The sequence below is a fragment of the Lagopus muta genome, chromosome 30 (assembly GCF_023343835.1).
Source record: "Lagopus muta isolate bLagMut1 chromosome 30, bLagMut1 primary, whole genome shotgun sequence".
Lineage (NCBI taxonomy): Eukaryota > Metazoa > Chordata > Aves > Galliformes > Phasianidae > Lagopus > Lagopus muta.
Window position 1 is genome coordinate 1364391 of NC_064462.1, and position 15381 is coordinate 1379771.

The 15381-nt window shown below is 45.8% G+C and overlaps 1 pseudogene; it reads left to right on the forward strand.

The window, feature by feature from the left end:
* Positions 1 to 15381, forward strand: part of LOC125685972 (RANBP2-like and GRIP domain-containing protein 1) — a 73319-nt pseudogene that overhangs the window by 3162 nt on the left and 54776 nt on the right.

Genomic DNA, 15381 nt, shown 5'->3' on the forward strand with positions numbered 1-15381 from the left:
TAAATGCCGGGTTTTTGGTCCCTAATTCCTTCTGTTTGTTTGTTTTTACCAAAGCAGGATTTTTTCCTCGGGATGGTGTTCACTAGCAACTTAGAACTGCAAGAGAAGTTCAGCACTCATCGTGGCACACATCAACCTCCTTGCTTACCGTTGCTGCTGTGCAAACAGAACTGTACTGAGAAGCAAAGGTCCTGGTGGGATGCTGTGTGTACTCTCATGCAGAAAAAAACAACGTAGGAATTCTTCAGTTTGGAAATATTGGAAGCAACCTTCTAGAGGGCTTCTGAATAGATTGCCATGGGCTGCATAAAACCAGTTCCTTTTGTTTGAACGTTCAAGGCTTTTTGCTGCAGGGGTGTGAGATGGTGAAGAGCTTTGTAAAAACGGGCTTTATGGTTTCTGATACTGCATTTGTAAAGTACTGGCTTAGGACTAAAGCTGCTTGTTGTGTTCATCAAACAAGTGACGTGTGAGCAGATGGAAAAGAGGGAATGCTAACTGAGGAATGTTTCTGTTGACATTCAGGCCGGACTCGGCAGCCACGGTGAAGCTTCTTGTACAGCGTGGATTGAGTACTGTGTGAGCCCTGGAGAGACACGGCCTTCACCTGCCTTAATTATACACTGGGCAAGAAGCCTGCAAGCAACAGTAAGTTAAGATTGTCTGTAAATAAGTACCGTCTGTTTTTCTCTGATGTGCAAAGGTAACAGGCTAAATAAAATCAGATGAGAATGTAGTATTGAGAAGTGCTGCTGATTTTGGTGGCATGACTGGAGCAACCACCTTGCCTGACAAGTACTCTCTACCTCACGACTCTGAACGGCACAGGTAAAAGCAACGTTGTTTTCTCCCCATGTTGCTTTCTGTGACTATAGAGAGACCTTCTGAAATACGTCCCAAGTGTCAGAGAAAAGTTCTTGAAACTTCTCGAGAAAACAACTGCATCAGAGAAGAAAAAGTAAGAATGACATTTTATTGGGATTTTCTGTGACAGTTTGAATTTCTCTTCCTCAACAGGGCGTTAGCCTGAACTCGTGCGACCAGAAGGAATCTATTGGAAGAAGCGTCTGCTACTGGAAGGAAATTCTGCTTAGGTTGAAAACTATCAAAAAGCACAGAAGTATTCCTGAACCTGCTGATCCTCTCTTCAAGCATTTCCATGGTGTGGACATCCAGGTACTGATGGATATTCAAAGAGGAGAGTAAGAGGGGTTGTACGTCGCGGGCTTGCATGCGAATGGTTGTTTGGTTGGTGTTTTGTTTTGGTTGGCTTTGTGTGTTGATGGGTGGTGGTTGTCTTATTTTTTTGTCACTGTACTGCTAATGCTGAGATTTGGTAGTATCTTTCTGTTGAACTCCTCGGAGTTTTAAAACTCTGTGATTGGAGGACACTGAACTGCCTTAGTACCAGCTTTCTGAAAAGCTGCTTTCCTGTCATACAGGGAAACCAGGCATAGTCTTAACCTCCTCCTGTCTGCCTACTTACTAGATGCTTACAGTCTTACACCGACTGTTCCAGGTGTCCACACTGTGTTGTGTGTGACTTGTCTGTGGCTTTGGTTGTAGGTCCTCCAGGTTGCAGCCTGTGAAGAAGAGGCACGTGTGGCTTTTGCAATGCTGGGTGCAGCTGAAGGCAAAACTGATGATGCTTTATTAGCCTTTGAAGCTGTTAACAATGCGGTTTCGTACTGGAACCTATGCACTGTAAGTTTGTGAATTGCATTCCCTCAGAATGCTTTTCTGTCACTTGCGTTCTGACCAATTCTTCCTGATCGATATGCTGTTACTTAGCTTTGTCAAAGAAAGGCAGAGGAGGTTGAGAGTGATGGTGTGCTACCAGAGGAACAAGAAGAACGCAAAGCCTGTCTTGTTGAAAGGCAGCACTGCCTGATGAAGGTGATTGAGGAAAGCTCCTCTGACCCGTCAGTAGCTGCCCAAGTAAGTAAAGGAATTAATGCTTGTGTGAATGGTCCTCTTAGTTAATGTTAACAGATGTAGGGCTTTCCTGGGGGAAAACAACAACAAAAACACCCAGAGTTTCTGCAGAAAGCCGTGTGCACTGTTCAGCCGTAGATCAGGACGCAGTCTCTTGCTCTGAGGAAGAACTGCCCTCACGACTTGCGTTTCCAATCAATTTCTAGCTGCCGCTATCTGTTAGAGCTGTGACGGAAATGCTGAGCGCAGTGATCCGGGAGCTTGGGGAGAACGGTGAGGAGGGAAGTCTTGCCTCCAGAAACATCTCACGAGCTGCGCACGTGGAAGTGAAAGATGCAGTTCCATCACCCAAGAAGTTCTCTTCTCACCAACTAACACCTACCAGGTATATTAGCCGGTTACTCTTTTAGGGAAGTGTTCCTTTTGTGTAAGAAAATCCAAGTTCAGTAAGCCTTTGCTCAGACTCTCCTTCAGTGGGCAGAAGATCACAAGTCCTTACTTCAAAAGCTGTGTCAGCAAGTGGAAGCTTTAAAGGTAAACAGCTTTTGTCACTATACTGGATGCAGAACAGTTGATCTTTTTGTTCTGGTGAGTACTTTGTGACCCAAGCATTGAACTAAGCTTCACTTGCCAGACTGCCTCTTAACTCAGTGAAGAGAACTGCTATAAACATCCGCTTAAATTCAGGGCAAGAGTGAAACTTTGTTGCCTACAAACTGTAATTTGGTACTCAGATATAGGAAGTAATCCTGAGGATTGTGTGTGCAGAAAGTTGTGCTTTCTTCAGCTTAGCTGTTGTCATCTTGGCTCTGGGTTTATTTCTAGCTTCAAGGAACAGTCTCGGTTCTGTAAAGCATGGGCAGATCGTGGATTATTGCAGCAGTTAACTCTTCTTTTTTTTTGTCTCAGATCTTGAACGTGCTTTTAAATAGCAAAGGGTCGTAGGGATCATTCCTTGGGTTTTCCCCACATACCTGTGTTTCATACGTTTCCATTCTCTTAATTGAAACCCTGTCTTTAACAGAATGAAACACGGGAAATGAAACGTAACAGTTGCAGTGTAAGCGTGCCATCTCATCGCTGGCCTGCTGAAAGCTGTGGAGCAGATCCTGTGTCAGATGGTTATGGGAGAGCACAGCATGTTTGTGAAGCTCCTTGGAAGGGTAAGTTGATGCTGAATTTTTAATTGACCGCGTAGCTAAACAGAGTGAGACTTCTTAAAACCTTTCTGCAGTGTTCTGAGATGAATGAGTAAAACTGGTCCCTGGGGAAAGTTCATTCAAGTCGGAAATGAGAACTGGATGCAAACTCTCTTCTTGGTGTTCCTTTTCAGTTGCTACCTGTGGCCCGTCTGTTTGCAGTAGCCAGTCACCTGCTGTGACTCGCAGTGTCTTTGAAGAACTGCTGCAACCAATGTACCACCAACAGAGGTGAGGACAAACGAATCTGCTCAAGCCATTTCTACTGCTTTGTTGAAAACAGCTGGTTGTGATTCTGTGTGCAGCTGGGTATAACTGCGGTTCCCTAGAGAGCATTTACTGCACTTGAGGTCTGCTGGAGACAGGCAGAAAGTTCCATTATCAGCTGATCTTTGGGATGTGGGGTTTGGGAGAAACAGCCAGCAAGAGATGTTTTTAACGTGCTGGCACATGTCCTCTGCTCGTTGTCTGCCATGTTCTTTTCCCCACAGTAGTATGGGGACTTGCTGGTTTTGACTTTTTTGATACTAAAGGAAATGAGTCAGTTCACTTACGCTTCTCTCCAGTCTGTGTGTTCAGATACCATCCAAGTTTTGAACGTATGATTTCAGTTTAAACTGGTGAGAGTTGAGATCTAATTTTAAGGTGCACCTTGCTATGAAGAGTGCACGTTGCATGGGCTTCAGCCCCCTGATCCCTTTTTCTCCTTTTGCACGAGGAAGTAACGGTGTGTTTTTCTTTAGGCGCCTGTCTGTGGCATGAACGGAGCTGCACCTCAGCACGTAGACGTGCTCAGCAACAAGCGATCCACGCGCCGCCCCTGCACAGCACTTGTGCTGGTGTGTTTCCTCAAGGCACCTGTGGTGCACCTGTGTGTTTTGATGCTCCGTCTGCTGGAATCCTTTCTCCTCGTGGAGGTGATGATCGCTACAACTACGGCCTGCCCCAGGCGAGCGCAAATCCACCTCTGCCTGAACCAGGCTGTTTTACAAAACCTGCGTTTGCACCCACAGCTTTAAAACCTGCAGAGTCCTGTGTCGGTGCCGCACAGGACAAATTAGGATCCGCCTTTGCGAAAAAGGAAGGGCAGTGGGACTGTAACATCTCTTCAGTGAGAAATGAACCCACTGCCCCAAAATGTGTTGCCCTGCAGAACGCAAACAAAACTCGTTCAGCAGTATCTCTTCAAGAAGTTTCCTTTAAACTCGATGGGAAAACCCCAGCGTGTACCTCTCAGAATCTGGCAGATGCTGAAGCGAAGCCTGCAGAGGGAAGATGTAACTTCTCAGTGTGGATGCCTCCAGGCGGATTTAAATTTGGCATAGAGGAGTGCAATACAAATTGCGCTAAGAAAGATGATCCACCCAAGGAGCGTACAGCAGACTTGACAAACATGGATGGAAAAGACAAAAATGAACTGCCCTCAGGTGGTGGAGTTACACTCCAATCTCAAGAAACAGCAAACAGGGACAAGAGCTCTTGGAGAGCTGAAGGTCCTCTTCCGGACACAGCAGAAGTATTCCAGGACCCTCATGAGAAGGGACCAAGTTGTTGAGGTGCGTGCAAAGCATGTCATCGCCACAGAAATGAACTCCTTGCCCTCTGAAACATCAAACTGTTTGAATTTGGACAGCTACAGGTGATGCTGGTGAGTCGGTTGGGTGGTTTTTACAGTTCTTTTCGGTCTCTCCTGCAGTTTGTTTGGCTTTGTTTTACCCTGGAGATCCTACAGAACAAAAGCTGCTGATCTCTGGCTGCAGTGAGTAGAGCTAAGGAAATCTCTTCTTGGGTTTGTTTTCAGACGGTGAAGTGGAAGTAGAGCGAGTTGCGGTCAGATGAGAAGTTCAAGAACTGGCTGATTCTTTCGAGAGGAGATTGAAGAATGCCAGCAAAGCTTGTCAGAGCTGCAGAAGGGCCAGCTCTCTCTGGCAGCGGAGCTGTCAAAGGACACCAGCCCTGTTGTTGTGTATTTTGACGTTTCTGCCAGCGATGAACCTTCAGGACACACAGCCACGGAGCTGCTTTCACACATTGTCCCTCGAACGGCTGAAAAGTTCAGGGCCCTGTGCACCGGGGAGAAAGGTTCGTGGATTCAAGAGTACCACGTTTCACAGGATAGTTAGTGACTTCCTATGTCAGGTAAGCTTAATGTGAAGGCTTTTCACGGAGAGAAAAAACCCACCTGGGCTGCAGCAGCGCATGGATCCTGCCTGAAAGTGGGCTTTTCCGGTTTTTGACTGTAGTGAGAGTAGCCAAAATCAGCAGGGCTGCTGTCAGCAGCGATGCCTCAAGCTTTCCCGACACTTCTAGAGACGATCACGTTTTATTCTTGGACAGCTGTGACTTCATGGGAACGCCACAGCCTGCATGTGAGACTTCATTTTGTTCATGCTGTTATCTGCCTGATCGCTCCTCTTTGACAGCTGTTTGATTTGTGGGCTCTTGAGAGCCAGCTTTCAGCCTTTGGCAGCAGCAGGAAGCGGAGCTCCCGACGTGTTGTAGGCAGCGTTTGCTCTGCTCAGGGGCCTTGGCTGCAGCGTGCGTGCAGAGAACAGCGTGTGTGTTTGGCATGGCTGTGCAGCAGAGAATAGAAATGGTAGTTTTCTCATTTTTCACTGCCTCCCAGGACAGGACTCTGTGGTAGATCAGAAATTGGTGTGCGTGTTGGATTTGCTGTTTAGCAGGTGCATTCTCCTGCTGCATCTCTGTGCATCTCCGTATCCTACTGTACTTTGACTGCAGGAGTTTTCTCGCAGTAGGGTCAAGGCCACCCAAACTCAGTTCTGTTGTGCTTTGAGTATGGAGCCCTTTCAAGGCTTGATTATAGACCTAGCAGAGTAGAAGCCAACGCTGTGTGAACGACAATTCAAGAGTGTCCTTTTCTAGAAGAAGAGCAAGGCAAAAGCGAGGACGTAATTCTAGCGATTCAGTTGCAGGCTTCTTTTAACTTTGTGTAGCAGGGCATTTTACATCCTGTTACTGTGTTTCCTACAGGTGAGTTCATTCTTGGTTGTGTGACTGCTATAAACAACCGCTGGTATCCAGAGTGCTTCTGCTGTGATATCTGCCAACAGGTATTGGCAGGTATTGGATTTGTCAAGAATGCTGGCAGGTGGGTCTTCACCCTTCCTTCTGTCACTGGTAATGATGAAAATGGAATGAAAGTTGGGAGGGATGTGCAGGGTTTGGTTCCTAAAGCTTTCCTGCTGAGATGGAGTAAGCGAAGTGTCTTTTATGAGGAAAAGGTCTTAGAATGCATCACAAAACTGAGAGTGGTATCTTAGAATGTGCACGTGAAATATTAACTACTTATCCACTTTGACACCAGATTTCCTGTCAAGTGTGTGTTTTGTGCTGGTGATGTTTCAGGATCAGTAGGATGATACAGTGCCACAGACCCTTAGAAACAAATCAGATGCAGAAGTTTTGTAATTTTTAAACAGATTTTTATTTTCCTGACGTGGGTTCCCAGTATGAGTCCAGTTTATCACCGTTTTCACTACTAAATGCTCTCATTTCAGTGGGATCCTTCAGGGATTTTTTTTGAATAGACGTGCAGCTGTTGCTTTCATATCTCTAATGTGATACACACAGTTATGTAGAGAATTAGGGCCTGTTTTGCCATCCAGCTTCCGATCTAAATCTCTGAAGAGTCTGAGGGTAAAGCATGGGAGTGGGGCGGGATGGAAGACTGCAGTTTGCAGCACAGGGTGCTTCCTTAGGAAATAGGAAATCTGGGTGCCAACTTGCTTATGGCAGCAAAATGATTGACATTATTTTTCTGATACAGAGGGCAGAACATTGGTCTTCTTCAGCTGCCTCAGTCGTTGTCTTGCCTACATTCTTTGTTTTCAGTTGAGTTGCCTGAGCATGCTTTTCTTGTCAGCTTCCCCTCACCTCGTCTTGCCGGCTTCTGCAGCTGCAGAATACGGAGCTGCGTGTTTCTGCGTCCCCCAGCGATGCATGGATCAGGGGCAGTGCAGGATGTAGCACACGTTGTTAGTTGTTTGGTTCTTAGTACAGGGGAAGCTCTCATTTCGGTGTCATGGCAGAGGCTGGTTTGAAAAACAACCTGTAGTACTGTGTCAGTGCTATTGTCAGCTTACATTTTTCTTTCTCTGATGTTTGACATCATGGGGAAAATGCAGAGGCGTGCATTTTGCTTTGGGTTACGTTTATGTAAATCTAATGAAACCGGTGCTAAGAGAGCCAGGATGTAAGCCAGGCAATGAGTACAGCTTTCTGACCTGTTTGTGACGAGTTCAGTAGCTATTTTCAGAGAGATTTGATGCATCCTACTTAGCAGGCTTTTCTCGGGATCAATCAAGCTTGTTTAAAATCTGTACTTTTCTTCGTAGCATTTTGTTTGTGCAAAATGTGAAAAGCCATTCCTGGGTCGTGGTCATCAAGAGAGAAAAGGCTTGGCGTATTGTGAAACCCACTGCAGCCATCAGGTAAGGCTGCATGTTTTTGAAAATTGTGATTTTTAACCTCACAAACAGATGTTATTAATGGGAGCAGGAAAATCAGGGAGAGTCTGTTTTCTTAGGATCACCTGTGAGTGTAAAGCCTAATCAGTAGGTGTTCTGCTGCAGTCGGTTTGTGCGGGTTTCTCTGTAGGTAAGTTTTGCATTGCAGAAAGAAAACTGCAGGTAATTCACAAAGGATAGCTGGGCTAATCAGAATCTAATTGCTCTTCAAGCTTAGTGTTGCTTATCTTGAGCTGTTTCAAGCTTTTGCAGATGTCTAAGATGGGAGCAGCTTGTGACACCCAGTTTTCCCCAAGCACATCAGGACGATCTGCCGCTCAGGAGCTGTGGTTTCACACAAAGCCTTTGGGTGGCGTGGACTTCCTTACAGCTGCAGTTCTCAGACGACCGTGCGTTAAGATGCGCTGCATCAAGCAGCTCTTCCATCCGGTTGCTGAAGACCAACAAAGACTGAACTTGGCAGAGGACAGCACCTAGCATTGAAAGAAGAGCTGTACGTAGTTGCACCGTTTCCCTCCAGCCTCCCTTGACTGTGCGGTCCAGGACCATAAGGATAGAGCTTTCTGCTTTGGAAGCCAGGTGCAAGGGTCACGTACGCATCTTTGCTTGGATAAATAAAGGAGGATTACATGTGGGAGTTGTAAGGCATCTGCAAATCACAGGTGGATCCTAATTTTGTCAGCGATGAGGGGCAGGTGATTGAAATATTGCTGGCATCCCTGCAGACAATAAATGCCATGTTTATCAATAGTACTAATACATGATTAGCAATAGTATTGCAGTCGTGATAGAGCAAGAACATGCAGCAGGCAAGAGTTGTGTGTTGATTGGATGTACAGATGTTCAGCTGGATGCTTACTAAACATGTGTATGTGACTCTTCATTGCTGGATTTCAAATGCTCAGGATTAGGGAAGCAGCAAAACAAAACTGTATTTGTAGAGTAGATGTAAAGAAATGCTTTCATCTTTAATACTATAAAGACATTTTGTGATTAGATGACGCAAGATTGAATTGGGAACCCAAATCAGATTTGCCATCATTCTCCTTTGTTTAAACTGACAGAAAACAGGAAAGCTATTGAGATACATTTGAGAAATTACTGTCAATAAAATCAATTAAAAGTTAGTTGTTTCTCCTTCCTCTTCAGCTGTGTGGTGATGTATGTTTCCACTGCAGTCGTGTGATTGATGGAGATGGTAAGCAGTTCTCTAGCTGTTTTCTTAGCTCAGTTACGTTTTGATGAAAGTTCTTTCTGAAAGTGGAAGGAAGCTCCTTTGTTGAATCCCTCACTGCTCCCATTAGACCACAAAGAGGCATTCTCTCTATCAGAAATCAGGATAGATGTGATTAGTCAGAGGCCAAATGGGAAGAAGACCTTACAGCAGCTGTTTTGTGATGATGGAAGATCAAACAGGAGCTAAAGAGAACTGTGGTCAGCTGGAAACCTTTTAGCAATAACCAAAGGCCAGGGATGCTGGGATGCAGAGGAGGCTTCCTGCCCCCAGCGGCTTTAAAAAGGGACACGTACAGCTGAGAGGATGAGCACATGGGCATCTCCCCGAATGGACTTAGTGATCACGACTGTCAAAATGTTTAGAAACCGAGCAGTTCAGGTGGGCTTTGTGAGGGATTATTTTTTTCAAGTGCCTCGCTTCCACTGTTTCAGTTTGGGTGCTGGAGATATTTGCCTGTCTGTCACAGGCACCTGTCTGTTATGTGGGAGGGACTCTGAGGCTGTAATCAGACAGCAGATGACGATGCGTGCCTTTCATCTTGAAACGCTCCCTTCTCTCTCTGAGCACACGTGTGCAGATTTGTCGATAACAGACAACTGCTGTCAACTCACCTGAAAGGTTTCTGACCCTGACAACGCACCGATGCAGGCGGGCCATTGCGCACGGTGATCTCTGAGGAATTGCAGACTGAGAAAGTATGCTTGTGAGCACCTGCCAGAGCACTCTTTGCAAAGTGCCCCAACGATATGGGCAGGTAGCGTCATTGTTATTAGTGACAATATCAATATGCAAATTCAGCACGCATACAAAATTTCCCGTGGCCTGGGCAAGAAGCCAAACGTACCTCATTTCCTGGAAAAAATAACACTTAGACTTCAGGTTGGAGAGCCCCATTGAGGAGCCTCGTTAGAGGTGGTTTGACAGGGACCACACTTGTAAATACAGTCACTGTACAAATGGCCTACTTCTGATAGTTTGTTCTTACACGCTGCATCTTTGTAAATCACACAGCATGGAATATCTGTGTGGAGTCGAATTCCCACTGGAAGAAACAAATAGACTCAGATCCAGTTGAATTTTGCTGTATTCCATTCAGAATAACCCATTAACTTCATATAAGCATTTGCATTTTATTTACTGTTTGTGCCTTATTCTGCTGGACTGACCATATGTAAGTGTTCCATTATATATATAATATATGTGGTTTTATTTTTCTTATTTTTGTGCAGAAACTATGTACGAGGTATTTTCAAAAGATAACAAAATTTGCCTTAATTATGCACGATGCAAGAGGAATTTTGTTTCAAGTGTGAACGCCTGAGCTTGAAGTTTAGCTTCTAGGCTTCCCTGACTTCTGGAACAGCAGTGAAGATGCGTATTCCAGTTAACGGGCAATGTTACTTCTACAGTGTGAGTGTAAATATGTGTGGTTTGATCCTACTGGGATCTGTTTCTTCAGCTGTCTTCAAGAACTGCGCTCACAAGTGGTCAGAATTCACTGTAGGATGCTTGTGATTGTTTTGTACTATTAAGTTCTGTCCATGAGAGCTTGTTCTCCCTATTCTGTCAAAAATACTGTTAGTTAGGAATTCTTGATGGTACTGTGCTCTCAAGTATGCAAACCTTTTTTTCGTATTAGAGGCACAATTTTTATATCAATGCATCGTAGCAAGCCAGATTTCCTTTCCTCCTTATGGAAAACCAGATGCTTTCAAACATCTTTCCAGTGTCATGAATAAAGGCTCCGTTCTTAAAACCTGTATCCCCTCCGTTATGTGAAGGCTTGAGCGGGGTGGAAAAGCACCCAGGCAGCCTGCCTTCTTTTGTAACACTGTTGGGATTTTGGGCTGTGCCATGGGTTCAGTTGCTCGTAGTCAACAGCGGTTCCTTGAAACTGTAATTCAGTTCAAGTGTGTTTGTTTTGTCTTGACTAGTTTTGCTTTTCCACGTGCCGCTGCCCACAGGCCCAGCCTTGCTGCTCAGAGAGCTGGGAACAATCCCTAACTTGAGGCTGCACAGCTCTGCCTCGCGAGGTTCCGTCCACCCCTCGCTGGCAGGGTGCAACCATCAGCCTCCCTGGGCTCTGTGGCAGTCCTGGGCCCTTCACACATCATGTTTCGTGCCGTTTGTTCAAGTTCTTGATAGTGTACGCTGTGCTATGCTGTGCTGTGTCTGATGCTCGGATGTGAACGATCCTGATCATCTATTGCAAATGCACTCCTGCGCTGCTGGTGGTGGCTGATCTGAGTGAGCTGGCCAGGCAGTGGCCAACCAGTTGAGGCCCATATTTGCTGTCACGGTGTGTGGTATCGCGCTCTTCTTCCCGTTTCCCAGCAGATCACAGGGCCTTGCAGCAACAGGGTGTTTAGATCCGCGCTCTCTCGCCCGGTGTGGCCCCCTCCTGCACCGGGCACAAGGTCCAGTTGGAACAGCACAAGCATTTTTATCTGCTTGCTTGGGCTTTTTACAGTCCCTTTGTACACGTGGGCCTTCCTGTGCCCAAAGCCAGAAGAAAGGGGGCTTGCTGCTCCGTACCCAGAAGAAAGGGGTTGTCCTGGGCCAGAAACCAAAAAGAAGGGACTGGCTGGACTGAAACACAGAAGGAACGGGGCTTCCTGGGGCAGAATGGAGCAGGAAAGCAGCCTGCTGGGCAGCAAATCCGTCAGGGAGATTCTTGCTTTGCAGAAACTGAGAAGGAAGGGGGCTCACCAGGAAGAAACCCCGATGGCAGAGGGCTTGCTCAGCTCAAAGCCAGAAAGAACTGGACTTGCTCTACTGAAACAGTGAAGAAGAGAGGCTGGAAAGGTCAAACGTCAGAAGGAATGAGGATTGCTGGGCCCAAAGCTGGAAGGAAAGGTCCTTGCTGGGCTGAAATGAATAGAGAAGGGTTTTGCTGCTCCTAAGCCCAGAAGGAAGAGGGCTTGTTAGACCATACCCAGAAGAAAGGAGGAGTGCTGGGCAACAAACCAGAAGGGGGCTTGCTGGACTCAAACCCAGAAGGAGGGGGCTTGCTGGTCCATACCCAGAAAGAAGTGGGTGTGCTGTGCCACAAAGCAAAAAGAAGGTGCTTGCTGGGTCCTGAACTAGAAGAAAGGGGGCTTGCTGGGCCACAAATGGAGAAGAAGGGGTCTTGCTGGACTTGGTTAGGGTTAGAGTTAGTTTTTGGTTTGGGGTAGTGAAAGCTTAGGTTAGGGTTAGTGTTAGAGTTTGGTGTTAGTGTTGAGTTTTAGAGTTATGCTTGGGGTTAGGGTTTGGGCTAGGGTAGGGTTAGGGTTCGGTTAAGTTTGAGGGTAAGGGTTAGGGTTAGGTTCAGTGCTAGGTTTACATTTAGGGTTAGGATACAGCTGGGGTTAGGATTAAGGTTAGGATTAGGGTTAGTGTTTGTTTTGGGTTAGGGACTGGGTCAGGGTTAGGGTTGATGTTCAGGTTGGGTTAATATTGGTGTGAGGGTTAGTATTTGCAAAAAGGTTTAGAGCAAGGTTCCAGGTTTGCATTAGAGTTAGGGTTAGGGTTAGAGTTTGGGGTTAATTTTGGGTAGTGTTAGGGTTAGGGATTGGGTTTGGTTGAGGGTTAAAGTTATGGTAAGATTTAGGGTTAAGCTTAGGGTTTGGAATTAGGTTTAGGATTAATGTTATGGCTAGGCTTAGAGTAAGGTTTAGAGTTAGGGTTATGTTTAGGGCAGGGTTTGGGTTAGGGTTTGGGTTAAAGTTAGGGTTGTAGTAGGGTGTAGTATCCTCTCTACAGATTGTATTGTGATACACGATTGAACCATTTGCCATTTCACATTTAATCCTTAGGGGAACCGAGTAAATGGGAGTTTCACGTGTTCTCATGTTCAATACAGAACCAGCAGTGGCAGCAACGATGTCGAGACAATGACTTTCACAGGCATGAGAAGTAATGGAGATGTGCACAGTTCTTCCAGCCGCTGTGCAGAGCGAATCCAAACCAGCGCTCTTCTTTACAAGTCCCTTCATGCCTGTGAGGATTCTGTCAACAGTGGGTGTGCTTACAATAGAGACATGAGGTAAGCTCTGGGTTTTACTGAATCTTTCTATTATGATTCTACGATTACTTTTGGCCTTTTCGTTTTCCTTCTAGTTTTCTTTCATTGTTATTTTTTCCAGGCGTGTACCTGGACAAAGCCCAGCAGTTCCATGATACCATTGTGTCCGTGATGCTTTCCTAGTGAAGGGAGTTTCACCTGGATGATACCTCCTTGTACAGCCAAATGCACTGAAACAAATAGGAACCTTGCTGTTGTTCATTTCATGTGGCCATTTAAGTGGCCATTTTAATACAATGTATTTTAATCAGAGAGATGGCCAGTGTGATAAAGGAGAACAGAGGTGACAGTAATTGTTTCAATCTGGTGCTACAGCTGTAGCCAAGATCTTTATTGCACATAAGGATACAGCACTTCCTCTTCTGTCAAGTGAAATAAGTGGCACATTTCAACTGGTTCTAGAGCATCACTGTCCTCTAAAGCTGGTAGACTTTTCAGCTGTCCCTTGAAAGGCTGCTCAGCTGCAGTGCCAAGCATTTCTTTTCTGGTGTAGTTAGCTATAAATGTTCTACTTCTGCCGTTAGAGATCCGTGGACAGGTAGATCACATAGCTGTGTGGTGTTCATGGGTACATCTGAGAAAGCATTGATGCTGCTTCCCTCGAGATGTCAGTCTCAGCAGATGGCCCTGCAATTAAACTTCTGCCACCAGAGAAATTTTTGCCTTTGTACTTTAACTTTCTGAACTCCAGAAAATTGGTGCACAATCGGTGATCAGTGCTATTCCAAGATACTGGGAAAGGTTTCACATCAGGAAATTAAGAAGATTGGATTGTTTCCCTTGATCTGAATTCTTTGCATCGTTCAGTGCACTGCAGAACGAATGGGTGGCTGCATGAAACAGGTGCAGTGAAAGTTAAACGACAGCTTTGGATGGAAAGGAATGGCAGTAGCTGCCGTCCTGAAATCATGGCTCTTATTAGATGAACGAGCCCTTTGCTCCTTCAATAGAGGCTTCCCAGATGTTGAAGCCTACATCCAGTTTCCAACTTCTTTCTTAAGGAAGATACTGGAAACGTTTTGTGTTTTCTTTGGTGTATAAGTTGTAGCTGGCCTTTTTGTCCCCTCCCAATTGTTTTTTAAGGAAGAAAATGAGGCAGATAATGTCTGTAAGGTTAGAAATCATCACTTCAGCCATTTGGCTTTTTTTTTTTTTTAATTAGTATGTATTTAAGTACTTCTGAGGATAAATATTCACATATTTCTGAACTGAACTGTGATTGTGGAAACTGTATTGCTTGTTTTCTACTCTCTTTCAGTGAATTACCTGGAGCAGGCATTTTGTTCCCTTTCCATGGACTTGAGGGCTGACAAAGGGGAGAACTTTCTTCTGGGATATCTACGGTATGCCTTCAGTCACTGATTTGGCTCTTTAGTTGCTGACAGACTGAGCTCAGACTGCAGCTCAGCAGTTGTCACCTACATCAATGCTTTCAGCTTCCTGGGGTCACTGGAGCTGAGAACTGACTGTCCTGACAGTGCAGCCTCCCAGAATACTGCATTGCAGCCACTCTTCCTCTCCTAACCCCAGAGCTGTACAGTCACCACCATCTGTGGCACCAGAACGCATCTTCAGCCGCCCCTCAGTCTGCAGCCCTCAGAATGCCTTGCATGCTGACCTCCACCTCTGTGTGCTCCAGCACCCACGAGAAGAGACTCCAGGATTAAACATGCTCACCTCTGTGACACCTCTGTTGTCACATCAGGACAACCCTATCGAGCCAGCTTTTCAGTTAACTCGACCCTTTGCACATCCTTCTGCCTCCAACCACCCCAAGGCTATCCCTGTCTTTGCCCTTGTTGGAAATACCCAAATAATTTATCAGGACGGTATTTCTGATAAAGCAGATTTTATTTGCAATTGCAAGGCCGGGCCTCCTGCAGGCAGGAGAGCGCCCCGAAAACAGCCTTACATCCTTTATGCCCTATTATTCCACGCAGATCTCTTTCTCCCCTGGTTCCTCATTGGCTGAGTGCTTCAGGTTCACAATCTTCCCGACACTCAACTGAACCTACGGATACTGGATGAACATCAGCTGTTGCAGCTGAGCACACATCGCTTATTAGTGACTTCTCACACTTGCTCACTCAACACTCGGTCGTAGTTCCTGGACTTCTGCTCGTTCCTGCATAGAGATGAGCTTGGAAGGAGGACAAGGGGGGTGCCTTGATGCCTGCCTGTTGCATCCCAGCCTACCCACAGAGCCAGGCAAGCCAGCCTTGTGTAGAGGCCCTGGCTCCTTTGATGTTTGTTAAGTCTGTTTCTCTTTTGCTGAGGGTCTCTTATCCAAACAGAACAGCCCTCAGTATGCTTTCTAGCCCATAATACCATACCTATACTATTTGCATCATTTAAAAACTATTGCAGTTTTGCAAGCTTAATTAATCACACAATTCAGCAGCTATATTTCTAAAGCACGTTACTAACAATACATTATTTCTACCTTTTCACAGC